General features: G+C 42.0%; 1 protein-coding gene across 2 annotated transcripts in view; it reads right to left on the reverse strand.

The window, feature by feature from the left end:
* Nucleotides 1–14,344, reverse strand: part of Nr1h4 (nuclear receptor subfamily 1 group H member 4) — an 80,640-nt gene extending 66,296 nt beyond the window's left edge. Inside the window, exon 1 of one of the 2 annotated variants that reach the window (XM_021173868.1) lies at nucleotides 14,125–14,344. The gene's annotated coding sequence lies outside the window, so the exon portion shown is untranslated. The remainder of the gene's footprint in view (nucleotides 1–14,124) is intronic. The other variant, XM_021173869.1, reaches the window with a different exon arrangement.
* Between the last annotated feature and the right edge of the window lie 236 nt (nucleotides 14,345–14,580).

The raw sequence follows: 14,580 nt of genomic DNA on the forward strand, positions 1-14,580 counted from the left end.
CTCACTTTGTAGACCAGGCTGGCCTCGTACTCAGAAATCCGCCTGCCTCTGCCTCCCGAGTGCTGGGAAGCTGTGGTGTTTTTTGACAGCATCAGAAAAGTAGGTAACACAACTCTTATCCTCACATCACTGTCACAGCTCAGAGTGACCTTTGAACCCCTGAGGGCCCAGGAGCTCTGTGGAGCAGTTGTGAAATAGAAGCAACACCGTAGCCCATGCAGAATGTCCAGCAGTGCAATCATGACTTCTGAGTGAGTGATATTCGGTCTGAAGGACAAAAAAAAAATAGTAGAAGGACAAGCCAGAGAAGACTCGATTACGCATATCAAGAGACATAGGCCCTTCTGAAATTCTTGGGGACTATGATTGGGAAGACAGGCTTTGATAGGGAGCTGGAGGAACAGAGGAATAAGCTGGGAAATGCTGAAGCCAAGGAGGAAATATCATACATACTTTCAAGCCAGTTTAGAACTAGAGAAATTCAAGCTTAACTGTTCAGTCTCCATTGTATAAATCCATACATGAAAAAAATACACATACATGGAAGCCATATACCCCACATATAGACTCTGTGTGTATGTGTGTGTACACACACACACACACACACACAGGTCTATAGGCTGTTTGTTGCCCACAATTCACACAATGACTATTGGAGTTCCTCCTGTTCGTAGAAGAGAATATTCTACAATGCTAAAAGCTGTTCATTGCTCTTCATTTTCAACCCAAATGTATACTCCGCAAGTTACTACCATTTAATGCTAACTCTGACTTTAGGTTCCCCCTCACCCGTGGTCCCCTTTTCTCATTTCTGCAGGTTGGTTTAATTTGGTTAGAGTCAAATTCTCATTATGTTTCCCAATCTGTTCCTGAACTCCTGTGCTTCAAGGATCCTCCTGCTTTGTGTAGCTGGGAGCACAGGCCATTCATGACAGCTACGGTTTTTAACCTTGTGTATTATTCACAGGACTATAAAACATAATTCTATAGCACATTACATGTATCTAGTGTTTTGTTTTTAAAATTTCCTTTTCTATAATAAATGTATATATTTACTCACTTTACAACCCAATATCAGCCCTTCCTCTCCTCCCAGTACCCCCCTCACATTAGTCCTCCTCCCATTCCCCACATAAGGGGAAGCCCTCCTCTGGATGTCAACCCCCCCGCACATGCCCATCCCACCCATTCACACCCCTAATCCCCAATACTCATATCAAGTTGCTGCGGGACTAGCCACATCCTCCCTCACTGAGGCCAGACAAGGCTGTCGGTTTAGGGGTGTGGGGTCCACAGGCAGGAAGGTAGGCTACAGACTAAGGAACAGCCCCTGCTCCAGTTGTTTGGGGGACCTGCATGAAGACCAAGCTGCTCATCTGCTACATATGTGCATGGGGCCTAGATCCAACCCGTGTTCACTCTTTGGTTGGTGATCCTGTCTCTGGGAGCCCCAAGGGTCCAGGTTAATTGATTCTGTTGGTTTTCCTGTGGAGCCCCTGTACTCTTTGAGTCCCTCAGTCTTTCTCCTAACTTTTCCATAAGATTACCTGAGCTCAACCTACTGCTTGTGTGTGAGTCTCTGTCTGCATCTCTTTCCTTTGGCTGCTGGGTGGTGCCACTCAGAGGACCATTATGTTAGACTCCTGTCTGCAAGTATAACTGAGTATCATTAATAGTGTCAGGGATTGGCTCTTGCCCATGGGATGGTCTCTAGTGTTTTATAGATGAATTGTTCTTCATTTGGATTTCTGGACATCCTACTACTGTATGTTCATTTAAATGTGGTATCTTCAGTTCAAATGACAGACACATAATAGTCCCCGAAGAAATGTTGGCTCACTTAAGCTACTTGTGTTTACTGTCTCCCTTACATAGTTCTGCCAAGTTCCATTATATCTGGTGTATTCCCTTGGGAAAATGGCACATTCTCCTATTACGACAAGTCTTTGAATATAATTTATCATGGCTCACCCAAAGAAAAACTCAATTCCTCCAAGTCTGCCTCATTTGGGTGATTATTGCTCACTGGTGGGGTGGGGGGAGAGGGGGAGTCCACAATGCTGGCGCCCCCAATAAGTTAACAACAGAGTTGTCTAGTCACAAATAGTTAGCAGAGCACACTCAAACCTATTTCCATGATTTAACTAATCCCTACAGGAGCTTTTAAAAAAGAAATTCTTTTATTGGAAATAGTAACACAAGCACTTGATGTTTTAGCTTACTTTGCGATGCTAGAGCAAAATGCCTGTCTCTAAATTAATTACAAAGTAAAAATGGTTTCTTTGATTCATGATTATGGTGGCTCTAGCACGGTGGTAATGGCCTGGCAATGATGTCGTGGCTGCATCAGAACATAGCTGAGAAATGGAAAAAGTGACTTTGTTATATAGAAGGGGCCACTAAAATATTTTCTGCAATATATATGAATTTCTTTTAATTCTAGAGGTTTTAAGACTTTAAACACTTAAACTTTTTCTCTATTGAGTTTAATTTAAGTTATTGCTGGTATTCACTCAATCAAAACTACACCTTGTCTTGCAATCTTTTTCTGCGGATAGGTGACTACTCCTCTGTATCAAAGCGCACAATAGAGAAAACAGTCTCTCATACAAGAGTGAATTCAGACACATCAGGCTACGCCAACAGGTAGGTGACATCTCATAGCTCCAAAGAAGCAGACATGCTAGAAACACAGCTGGTATGCCAGGACAAGCAGAAACTGCCTGGTTATATTCACACACACACACACACACACACACACACACACACACGAGTTAGACAGAGCAAGCAGGAAGTGTGATAAAGACATACATCCTCAAAGCTCACCTCCCGCCCCCATGAACTTCCTTCAGCAAGCCCGTGCCTCCTAAAAAGTTCTATTACCTCCCCAAAGAACAATCCTGAGGACAAAGTGTTTAAATACATGAGACATTTCTGGGTGACATTTCTCCTTCAAACTACCACATGCACCTACAGAAGTCACAACTGCATTCTTGGAGAAAAAAACATGAGATCAGGAATACCATATCTGTTCTGAGTTCCTACAGCTTCGAGTGCCAACTGGAACTAGTCACTCAATACTTTTACCCCTAGACTCTGCAGGATAATGTTTTAAAACCTTAGTGTCAAGTTCTGCAAAGACTAAAGGGTTAACCTTTCTCATACTTCAACACTTATATAAAAAGGGTGACATGAATGAAAAAAAATGTTCGCCATATTCCAAATGTCAGAAACAGAACTTGTCAATCGATCATCAAAAGAATGGATACAGTAAATAAGCGTTGTGTGGACACTTTTGGAATTAAAATGACTGTAAACTGAACAAAACTATGACAAAATGAACCGGGACTTCTTGTACTCATATGGATAAGTGAAAAGCATCATATGGAACAGAAGACTCAGGCTTTAGAATAGTACATATGACTCAATGTCATTTACATATTCTTAGATATCTGCAAAGCACGCTATATTACCACTGGCACTCTGCTGCTGGGCTCAGCGAGCTATGACTTGAGAGCTAAGGGCTTCATTTGCCCTTTGGTCTTTAGCTGCTATAAAGCTACAAAGACAGAGCAGAAAAGTTGCAAAACAGTCCACGTGCTCTGCAGAGCCTGAAATAATCTCCCACTCTCTTCCCTTCACAGAAAAAGTTTGTAAACCTTGCTCTCATTGTATCTATCTATCTATCTATCTATCTATCTATCTATCTATCTATCTATGAATATTTACTCATACATATAATATATAATAATTTAAATATTAATTTATACAATTATAAAGTATGTATAATTTATAATATCATATCATTTATTATATAAAATTATAAGTATAATAAGATAATATATTGTATATTTATTCATATATACATATGAATAAAAGCAATGGCTCCATTACTCAGAACATTACTGAGTTGGGTGCATAGAACATTTCTACAACATCCTTAATGCTGTCTTGATTCTGGCTAACAAATACAAGGGGAGTAACTACATTACTCTGCTCTTTGCATGTTAAAAATATTTCATAACGAAAAGATTGAGCAAACTTATATATGCACTATATACAATTACGTATCCACATATATACATAATGAAAGAGACTGAACGAATCCGAATGCTATAATAACGAGAACTGACACAGCTGTAAAGGCATGGGAGCTCATACAGCGCTTCCCTCTTAGCCCTCCTAAGAGCTCGGAGAGAAAGTACTTTCTTCCCATAAAATGTTTAGACAGACAGACTGCGGTCAGTGAGGATATGCTGGAGATTTGGGGTGATGCAGTGAAATCTGTGTTTGAGAAGGAATACTCTGGGGACTGGAGAGACGCCTCAGTGGTGAAGAGCGCTTGCTGCTCCTGCAGAGGACCTGGGCTCAGTTCTCAGTATCCACTTCAGGCGGCTGGAAACTAGCCATTTGTTCAGCTCCAAGGGATTTAATACCTCATCAGGACTCTGTGGGTACGTGAACTCAGAAGTGCACACACATGAGAAAGGACACACACACACATACACACACACATAAAAATAATAAAATACATCCTGAAAAAATAGTACGCTAGGTATTAGAGAGGTAGTTTAGTGCTTGCTGACCTTGCAGATGAGCTGGAATTAGTTCCCTGTACTTACACAGTGGTTCACAACCATCAGGAACCTCCCTTCCAAGAGCACCACCCCATCCCCCCAACAGGTACCTCGACACACATGATGCACATATATTCACAGAGGCTATAGCGGTTACTTTTCTCTTACTGTGACAAAATACCATGACCCAAAACAGCTTACACAAGAAAGAGTTTATTTGGGGTTAGGGTTCCAGAAAAATAAAGACTCCATGATGATGGAGAAGAGGCGTGGTATCGAGTGTCAGGCATGGTGACAGGAACAGGAAACTGGGAGCTCACATCTCAACTAAAGGAGACAGAACAAACTGGGACTGGCATGTGGAGTTGAAATCTCCAAGCCTGTCCCTGGGATATACTTCTTCCTGCAAGGCCACACCGCCTCAACCTCCCCAAACTTCACCACCATGTGCTCACCTAGCTGAAATTATGTCGACATTTCTCACTCAAACCAGCACAGGAAAGCCACTTATACACATAAAATAAAATAATAAATATTTATTTTAAAAAGAAGAGTACTCTCATGGAAATGTTGGAAGCAGAAGTAAGTCTATGAATAAGGGGAGGGAAAAATTAGAAAATGGTCAATAAAGGAGGATGACTGGAGTACCCACCAGAGACACAGGGGTTTGTAGACACAGGGAGAGAGGAACTGGAAACAGCGTAGTCAAAGAGGAATGAAAGAGAGGAAGAAACCTAACAATACAAAGGGTAAGCTGTGGGTCTTGGTGGAAGCAGGGACAGAACGTTGGTTTTATTTGATGTCTATTCTTATGACACTACAACAAAAGATTTAATTTAAAACCTTGGGAATAATCTAGCAGAGGATTGCCTTGTCTGGCCTCAGTGGGAGGGGATGCACCCAGTCCAGTAGAGACTCAATGCACCAGGAAGGGGAGATGCCAGGGGCGCCACTCTCTCAGAGGTGAAGGGGAGGGGAGATGGGGGCAAAATTTGTGAGTGGGGCCCAGGGGTCATCATTTGGGATGTAAGTAAATAAAATGATATATATATATATATAATAAGCATATAATATATAATTTATTAATAACAAATATACATAATAAATATATATAAAACAGCAAATGTCAAGACTATGTGAAATATCTAAATACATATCAACATTTTATAATAATATATTTAAATAAATATTATATATAAATTAAAATTTTATTCCTGGAAAAGAGAAACCTGGGGAATAAATTCTAAAGGGGTATATGCTGTTTGCTTTTATTGTGATAGGACATAGCATTGACTGGTAGCATGGACCCCCACTTTCTGGTTATCAATTTTTACTTATTTAGATACTATGTGTCACAGGAAGTCTGTGGAAGAAATAGAGATTCCACTAGCATAAGCCATTTTTAAATGGAGACCTTTAGTAGACGCTGTTCCAGTTATACAGCACTGGCTGGTGTAGAGCAACTGGGTCTTGGGAGATGCACATAAAACCTCATTGCATGTGTGGACTCTCTGTGTACAGTCACACAAACAGTGGTTAACACTGTCCTATGAACACAGATCTGTGGAACATAGACTGTGGTAGGTCATTTTTCTTTCTTTTTTTTATTGGATATTTTCTTTATTTACATTTCAAATGTTATCCCCTTTCCTGGTTCCCTTCTACCCAGAAACCCCTTATCCCATCCTCCCTTCCCCTGCTTCTATGAGGGTGTTCCTCCACCCACCCACTCACTCCCACCTCCTCTCCCTCAGTTCCCCTACACTGGGGCATCTATCAAGTCTTCATAGGACCAAGGACCTCTCCTCCCATTGATGCATGACAAGGCCATCCTCTGCAACGTAAGCAGCTGGAGCCATGTGTACTCCTTTGTTGATCGCTTAGTCCCTAGGAGCTCTCAGGGGACTGGTTGGTTGATATTGTTGTTCTTGGTAGGTCATTTTTCAAAGTTTAACTCATTGTTGTGACTTCGTGTTCAGAGGAAGCTCAAGATTCAGTGTAAAGGTATGTTGTTAAGGACAAAGAGAAATGAACCCTAGAAAAAGGATAATGCTTCCATCTGTCTCAATATTTACCCCATAGGTAATAAACTCCAGAGTCCATTGACATGTCTTTTAGACATGAGTGAGCTCTAAAACTCTAACTTACTGACTCCTTCTCTTTCTGTCTGTCTTTTTGTCTTTCTCTCTCTGTCTCTGTCTCTCTCATACACGTGTGCGCGCGCACACACACACACACCATTCAAGCAAATTGTATTAGTGTATACAATGCCATCTTGAGCCAGAAGCTAATCCTGAAAATCCTCCCATAAATAACGAGTCTACTGCAACCCTTGAATGGGCTGTCACTGTGACTTAATTTTACGAATAGAATTGTACTACTTCTGAGGCTATTCCTGAAGAGTTCATTGAACTTCTATTTTTGCCCCCTTGGAATGCTAATATTGACATGTGAAGAAGAAAGAGTCTCAGATACAAGGGTATCAGCCAACATCAAGTCCACAATGTGAAAGCAAAGACTTAGCTAACTTAGCTTTGCACAGTTAAAAGTAGTCGCAAAATTCAACTCAGGCAAAAACATCGAAAGGTACAGAATCAAGCCATTAAATTAGGGGATAGAAGGGTAACCTCATATAAAAGCATATACAAACCCTTTCAACAATATGACACATTGGCCATTATTGTCTTATCTAAAGTAAGCATGTTCTTAAAGGAACTATATTCTTTTATAAAAATCATCTCAATAGCAATTTCTGACTCATTCACTCACTTACTCAGTCAATATACATTTATTGACTCTTTGTTAGACAGTTAGACATATAAAAGCCCCAAATCTATCATCATCATTATTATAAAAGAAGAAAGCCCAGGTCCTAACAAGAGTATAAGCTGGGCATTGATTCACCCAACTCATTAATTATTATGTTCTAAGTTTAGATTTAGGTACTGGGAATACAGTGGTGGATAAAGCAAAAAGCTGGCTCACATTCCAACAGTAAATACACAGCTAAACAATAGTGATCATAATACAATGAAAGAGATAAATATTGAGGGGGAAGTGGATACGAGTAGGTGACCAGAGAAGAGAGATGGCTCAGCAGTTAAGAGCGTTGGCCGTTCTTCCGGAGAAAACCAGGTTTAGTTCCCAGCACCCACATGGCAGCTCACACCTATCTGTAACTACAGTTCCAAGGCTTCTGACACCCTCACACAGACATACATGCAGGCAAAAGACCAATGAACACTAAATAGAAATAAATTATTTTTTAAAGTGGGCCTTGAAAGCAAAGACAGTTATCTGTGAAGGGCAAGAAGTGTATGCTACACAGGGAGAACTAAGACCTGGGCATCATAGAGCAAGGTTATAAGCCTGAGCTTAGAGCGTTGGAAGGGAAATGCAGGTCCAGGAATGTGGGCATGAGTCACCCAGAGAAGGACTCTAGGAGATGAGGCCCGAGAACACAGCATTCCCATGGCTGAGGGAGTTTGGAATTTATCCCAAGGGGAAGTCTCTGGTGGTTTATCAGCAGGAGTGTGACTCAGAGAATGAGGGGAGTCTTTCAGAGAACAGAGGCTGGAGTCTAATATTGAAAGAGGGCTGGAGAGGTGGCTCGGGAGTTAAGAGCACTTGGTTGCCAGCACCCATATGGTGGTTCTCACGCGTCTAGAACTCCAGTTCTAAGGGATCTAATGACATCTGCTAACTTCCCTGGATACCAGGCATACATATGGTGCATGTAAGGAAATGAAAGAAAGAGAGAGAGAGAGAGAGAGAGAGAGAGAGAGAGAGAGAGAGAGAGAGGGTTAGACTGAGAGCACAGCATGTTGGAAGTGGGTAGAAGAAATAAGAATTCTGAGCAACTTTAAACAGTGGAAGTTTGACCAGTTGAGAAATTGTATCAGGAAAATCCATTACTGCTTCAGAGATGAAAACAAAGATTTCTATCTAGCATTATCCTTGGGAAAGGATTCCTCGTGGTAGCTTCAAATGGATTCTACTTCAAAATTTACCAAAACTATTTGACAGACTAATGGGAAGTTATATTGCTATCTTTATAATATCATGGGTTAAGGACTAATTTTACTAAGAGATAAGTAGGAAAATAATAATTTGGCGACATTAACACACAACACAGAAATTAAAAACACTATAAACAAAGCTAAATTCTGAAACTGGAAGGTGATATTTTTAATGAACATAACCACCAAACCATCAGAACAAACATTATATAAATAATTCTTATAAATAAAATCAGGAGAGATAAACAATCCAAGGCACAAATTGGCAAAGAAGAACTGACCAAAGGAGAAACACAAGTGCACAAAAACAAACAAATAAATAAAAACCTAATTAGCAACTAGAAAAATTAAAACCTGGTATATAACTAGGTACTGTTTTATTTATCAAGTTGTATAAAAATTTAAGTTTTATATGTATTTAAAGACAGGGAAAGCAAGTGTACCGGATATTCTCACACACCACTGGTGGGAGTATGGTGTCTAGTCTCTCGGGGGAGCGCTTTAGCACAGCACATTAGACCAGACAACCATCCAATGTCTGGTTTGATCTAAGGCTCAGACAGCAGAAGGAACCCACATCCAACACTGCATGGGTAACCAAGAACCCGACTAGATGGCCCAGAAACCTAGGGTAAAATCAAATACTACTAGCCAAAAACTAAAAAAATTTTAAAAAAGTAAAAGTAAAAAATCTCCTAGTGAGATTCTGCTATACTCATAGATCAACACTTTATCCAGTCATCACCAAGAGGCTTCCTCTGCATGGGAACAGGTGCAGAGGCCCACAGCCAGTTGTTATGTGGAGAGAGAGTCTAAATGGGATTTGATTTCTTCATCAGATCGCTCCCCTCAGGTCTCAGAAACCTCTTGGAAGAAGGCACAGAAAGACTGTAAGAACCAGAGGGGATGGAGGACACTGGGAGAATAATGCCCTCTGAATCAGCTAAGCAAGGTGCACATGAATGAGAAAACACAAGGCCTACACACATGCATAAATACTATAGCACTTAGTTTAGTATTTTATGGAACTCCTGACCGAACAATTTTGGTTCTGACTCTTGTACCGCTCTTGGGACTTTTCTCATCATGTTGGGTCTCCGTGTCCAACTTCAATGTGATAGTTTTGGCTTCATCTTATATTTTATTTTGTCATGTTTGGTTGTTAACACTTGGAAACCTGCTCTTTTCTAATGAGAGACAGAAAAGGAGTGGATACAGACGGGAGGGGAGGTAGGGAGGAGCTGAAAGCAGTAGAGGGAGGGAAAACTGTAATCAGGGTATATACTATGAGAAAAGAATCTATTTTCAATAAAAGAACAAAAAAGATCCCGTGTTCAATCTAGAGTAACACATACAAAATAAATTAAAAATTTAAACAAAATAAAAGTAAAATTACTTTTTAAGAACTGTGCAGCATTTCTGTGCTGCTGGAGTGAAAATTAAAATCTCTACAGGAAAACATAAAATATTTAAATAATTTGTAATGGGAGGAGTTCTAGGTTCAAGGAAAACTGAGCAGGAAGCTCCCAGCTTCTCCCTTCTTCCATACAGACACAGATAACCCTCTGTCATCTGCATCCTCTACTAGAGTTCTATGTGCTCCATGAACCTATGTAGACATGTCCTTATCCGGCAGTCATCATAGTCTGCCTTAAGGTTCACTCTTAGGGTCCTGTGTCTGACAGGTGTTTACAAATGTGCAATAAACAACTGCATCAACCCTGTAGTATCATTTACATTGGGTTTGCTGTCTAAATAGTCTTTGTAAAATGTATTTAAATAAAGTCTCAAAGGAAACTTGCATCCTAGCATCTAATCATTACCCCAAACTCAGAGCTGAGAGCTCTATGGAACAAAAGGTTTCCAAATCTGCACTTTAGGATGATGTCACTGTCTTACCCTGGACTAGAGTCAGCTTTTGCTCCTCCAGGCCTGCAATGGTGTAGACTGGTGTCTATGCTGAGAACTCCCACAGTTCTCAGGCAACCAGCACTGTCTGGCTTTCTAGTCCATCAGTGATGAGCTCAGCCCCAAACAATTGGCATCCTCTGGTTGGTGACATTCCTCAACAGGGCTCTTCTCTCCATGGCCAAATGAATTAATGACATACCTTCCAGATGGTGGTGTCAAGTACATCTACAAGACTTCTAAATGCAGATCAATGCTATTCCTTCTTCCTTTGAACTGATAACATTAATTGAAATGAAAGAGACTGGGTGTGTGTGAGATGTCGCCGAGGGTAAAGGCCCAGACACCTGGATTCAATTCCTGAAAACCATATGAAGTGGCATGAGAGAGCCAACTCCACAAAATTGCCCTCTGATCTCTGCACAGCTTCCATGACCCATATGCCTCACTCCATAACATGTACACAGCAAACAGTAATAACTTTAAGAACAATTAGAGTAAGAGACGCAAGTTACCCCAAGGCTCACTAAGGCCAAGAGAAGTTCATCTTAGCCCACTGTAAATGGAAGAGAGATTTCAATATTGTATTAGGACTTGATCTTGAAAAATAAAAGTTAATAAAATATTTCCTAAGTACACATATTACTTTGAATCACCAGGACCCTGTTAATAGTTCTTAGGCCTAATAAACTATGTTATCTTTTATCCTGCAAGCTGTACTATAGTAATGTTGTCTTGATACAAGTGTACAAAGTGAAGAGATTTTTTTAACACACACACATTCTTTTGTGGACAAAATTAGAAAGGGGTAACTAAGGAAAGAAATAACTCGAAGTGGAAAGCCAAAGGGTTCAGCTTGGGGGAAAAGGGAAAGAAAGAAGAGGAGGAGGTGGTACAGGAAGAGGAAGAGGAGAAGGAGGAAGTGGTGGAGGAAGAGGAAGAAGAGGAAGAGGAGGAGGTGAAGAAAGAGGAGGAGGTGGTGGAGGAAGAGGAGGGGGAAGAGGCAGTGGAGGAAGAGGAAGAAGAGAAGGAGGAGGTGAAGGAAGAGGAGGAGGTGGTAGAGGAAGAGGTGATGGAGGAAGAGGAGGAAGAAGGGGAGGAGGAGGTGGTGGAGGAAGTAGTGAAGGAAGAGGAGAAGATGGTGGAGGAAGAAGAAAAAGAGGAAGAAGAAGGAGGAGGAGGAAGAGGAGGAGGAAGAAGAGGAGGAGAAATAACAGCATCGAGGATGTAATTTTGTGTGATGATGGTTGTGTCCCCATGCAGCTTAGGACTCAAGAAACTTACATCGTGTTGCCTTTTAGCTCCATCTCTGCTGGCAGAAAATGTGTAGACAATAAGAAATAGCCTGGAGGAAGCTGGTGGCATAGCTTAGTGATAGATCTTGTATTTAGTGTGCACAAGGCCCGAGGTTCAAATCCTAGCCCTACCAACTCCATAAAAAGACTGGGGGTTGGATTTCTTTTACTTCCCACTCCATGTCATGTGGACTAAAGGGAAAATAAGACTAGAAGCAAAGTGGGGGGACGATTGACCCTTCAAGAGAAAAGCCTATTTCCTTCCTTTGTACCCCGAGAGCCTTTGAAATCCTATTACATCCAGACAAGCGCTGCTGTAGCATCCACCACCCACGGCCTCCGAGAACCACAGAGCTTGGATCCCTTCCAGAATGTCCCGAAATCACTGGATGCACTGGGATCATTCCAGGCTTTAATTAAGATGCTGATAACTGAAGTGTCCAATCAGCTCTTGCACCCTGGCAGGTTACAGAGCACAGAGTCTCACTCCCCACTTCCCCCGCTGATAGCGCACTCATTAGAAAAATTCCCTGTGCGTGAGGTTTTAGGAATCCTCAAAATATTTGTGGTTTTCAGTAACCAACCCTGTCAAACTGAAATGGCTGCCAGCTGTCAATTCCAAGTTTTTCCCAGACCACAACAAGATCAGGGGAGCAAGGACGGAGCCACACTCCGACCAAGTCCTGCCCCTTCTTAGCTGTCTGTCCAAGGAGAGGTAACTCATCCTCTTTCAGCCTTGTTTTCTTTGTCTGTAAAATGGGTACTCACAGGACTTCCACACCACAGAGTGCAATTGTGAGAAGGAAACAGGCAGTTTATGTAAAGCTTGGGACATTTAATAGACATGGAATTAAAGTTAGCTTCACCTCTTTCTCTCTATTTCCCTGTCTCTCTGTCTCTCTCTGTCTCTGTCTGTCTGTCTCTGTTTGTCTGTCTGTCTGTCTCTCTCTCTCATACACACACACACACACACACACACACACACACACACACACACACTGCTCCTTCCTTACAGGTGCCCTGATCTTGGAGTCAAGCCAAGGATGGCACCATGTTCCTTCTTCCTCTGCAGGAGAGCTGTGTGCTGAGAAACACTGTCTGGAGAACAAAAGCTCTGTCCTGTCCTGTCTAGAACTTCATCTGTGAATTGGGAGTTACATCAGTACTGTTGCAACACTGTCAGCAAAACAGAAGTGTCCAGGGTGCAAATGGCACAGGTTCACCATTTGGGAGGGGGAGGGAGGGACTTGGAGATGAACGTGTCTATCGTTTTAAAAAATCAAAGCCAGGAACACAAGACAGCTTCCTGACTATCTGTCTATATTTTCCTACCCCTCATGCCCACTTTTAAGGGAAAAGAACATGCATACACACACACACACGTGCACGCGCGCACACTTTATGAAGGTATGATTGATGTAAAAAGATATATGATCATCATCATAATCTACACCATAAACCAATCCATCTTCCTTTAGGTTTCTTCCTCATTTTCTTCTTATTAACATGAGCTTAAGGGTTCCAGCCCCTGTCTGTCTTCAGCATGGCTGCAGGGGCACTAGGAGAGCATCAGTGACAGCATCAGATCTGCAGAACACAGGTGGCACTTGCTCACACTGAGAACCTGAGACAGGTTATCAGTTAGCCCCAGCCCCTCCTTTCTAAATAAAAGTCCAATTAGGAAGAATTATCCAAGTTCCTCGATTGTCTGCATCACTGCCTTATCTACGGCTTCCCCCCAGGGGTGTTTTAATAATGAAGTTCTTCCTAGGGATTTTCCTATCTCTCTCTCTCTTTTTTAATATTTCTCTGATATTAGTGTTAGAAGCGGGAGACAATCAACGAGAGTATTAACTGAAACTTAAAGAGAAAGCACTTTGAAGCTACTCAACTAAAGAAAAGCTTAATGTCATTGAAATGTGGATTCAGTCGTCTGTTCTTCAGCCCATGGTCACCTGACAAACAGACACAGAGATTTGGCAAACCGCCAAAAGGCAGCACACAGACAGCATAGGTCAGATTTTCTGTAGGATCAGCGTTAAGCCCTATTTATTTGGAAACCAACTGTTGGCAGCAGTGCCCTCTGGGGGACCAGAATGTGGAAGGGATGGTTATCAAGTAAGGACTGTCCTGCAAGCAAGCAGCTTCAGCTCGCATCTTTGGAGTTGCCTTTCCTCCTGGTGCCTCTGTAGTTTTACAGCAAACTGCTAACTCTCGTGTTCATTTGTTGACTAAGCTCAGAGTCTCCAAGAGCAGCCTGCAAGTGTATTCTTTCGCGGCTACCTTGAGAGACACACTCCCACTTCCAGATGACTGGCTACTTACTTGGATTGTGTTGGGCCAGAGATGTCCAAGGCTCTAAGAGGATTCGGAGCCCAGTCTTCCTTTCCAATGCCCAGTAATTTTGCTGTAGACTCTCAGAACTCGGTTCTTCTCTGGGGTGAGATGAGGAGACAGTGGGCTGAGGAGGAGAAGGAGGAGAGACTGAAGTAGAAGCCTGGGTGACCACAGGCGGCCTTCCGGCATACGCTTCAGCATCTCTCCCTTGGCTCTGTGCCCCATGGACACAGATTAGTCATTAACAGTCCTTCCCTGCTAAATGATGTAAACACGGAAAGGAGTCTCCGAGAGCCTTGGAATTGCCAGCACAATCCAGAGACAGGGAAAGTGACAGGCGCCAGAGTCCCACGGCTCACCTAGCATCACAGGTCTGCTGGCTGTCTTGTAGGGTCTCGGGAGCCCAGATTTCTGCCTCACTCTGCAGTTTCTTTCATAGTTCTG

This window comes from Mus caroli, chromosome 10 (assembly GCF_900094665.2).
Source record: "Mus caroli chromosome 10, CAROLI_EIJ_v1.1, whole genome shotgun sequence".
NCBI classification, from domain to species: domain Eukaryota; kingdom Metazoa; phylum Chordata; class Mammalia; order Rodentia; family Muridae; genus Mus; species Mus caroli.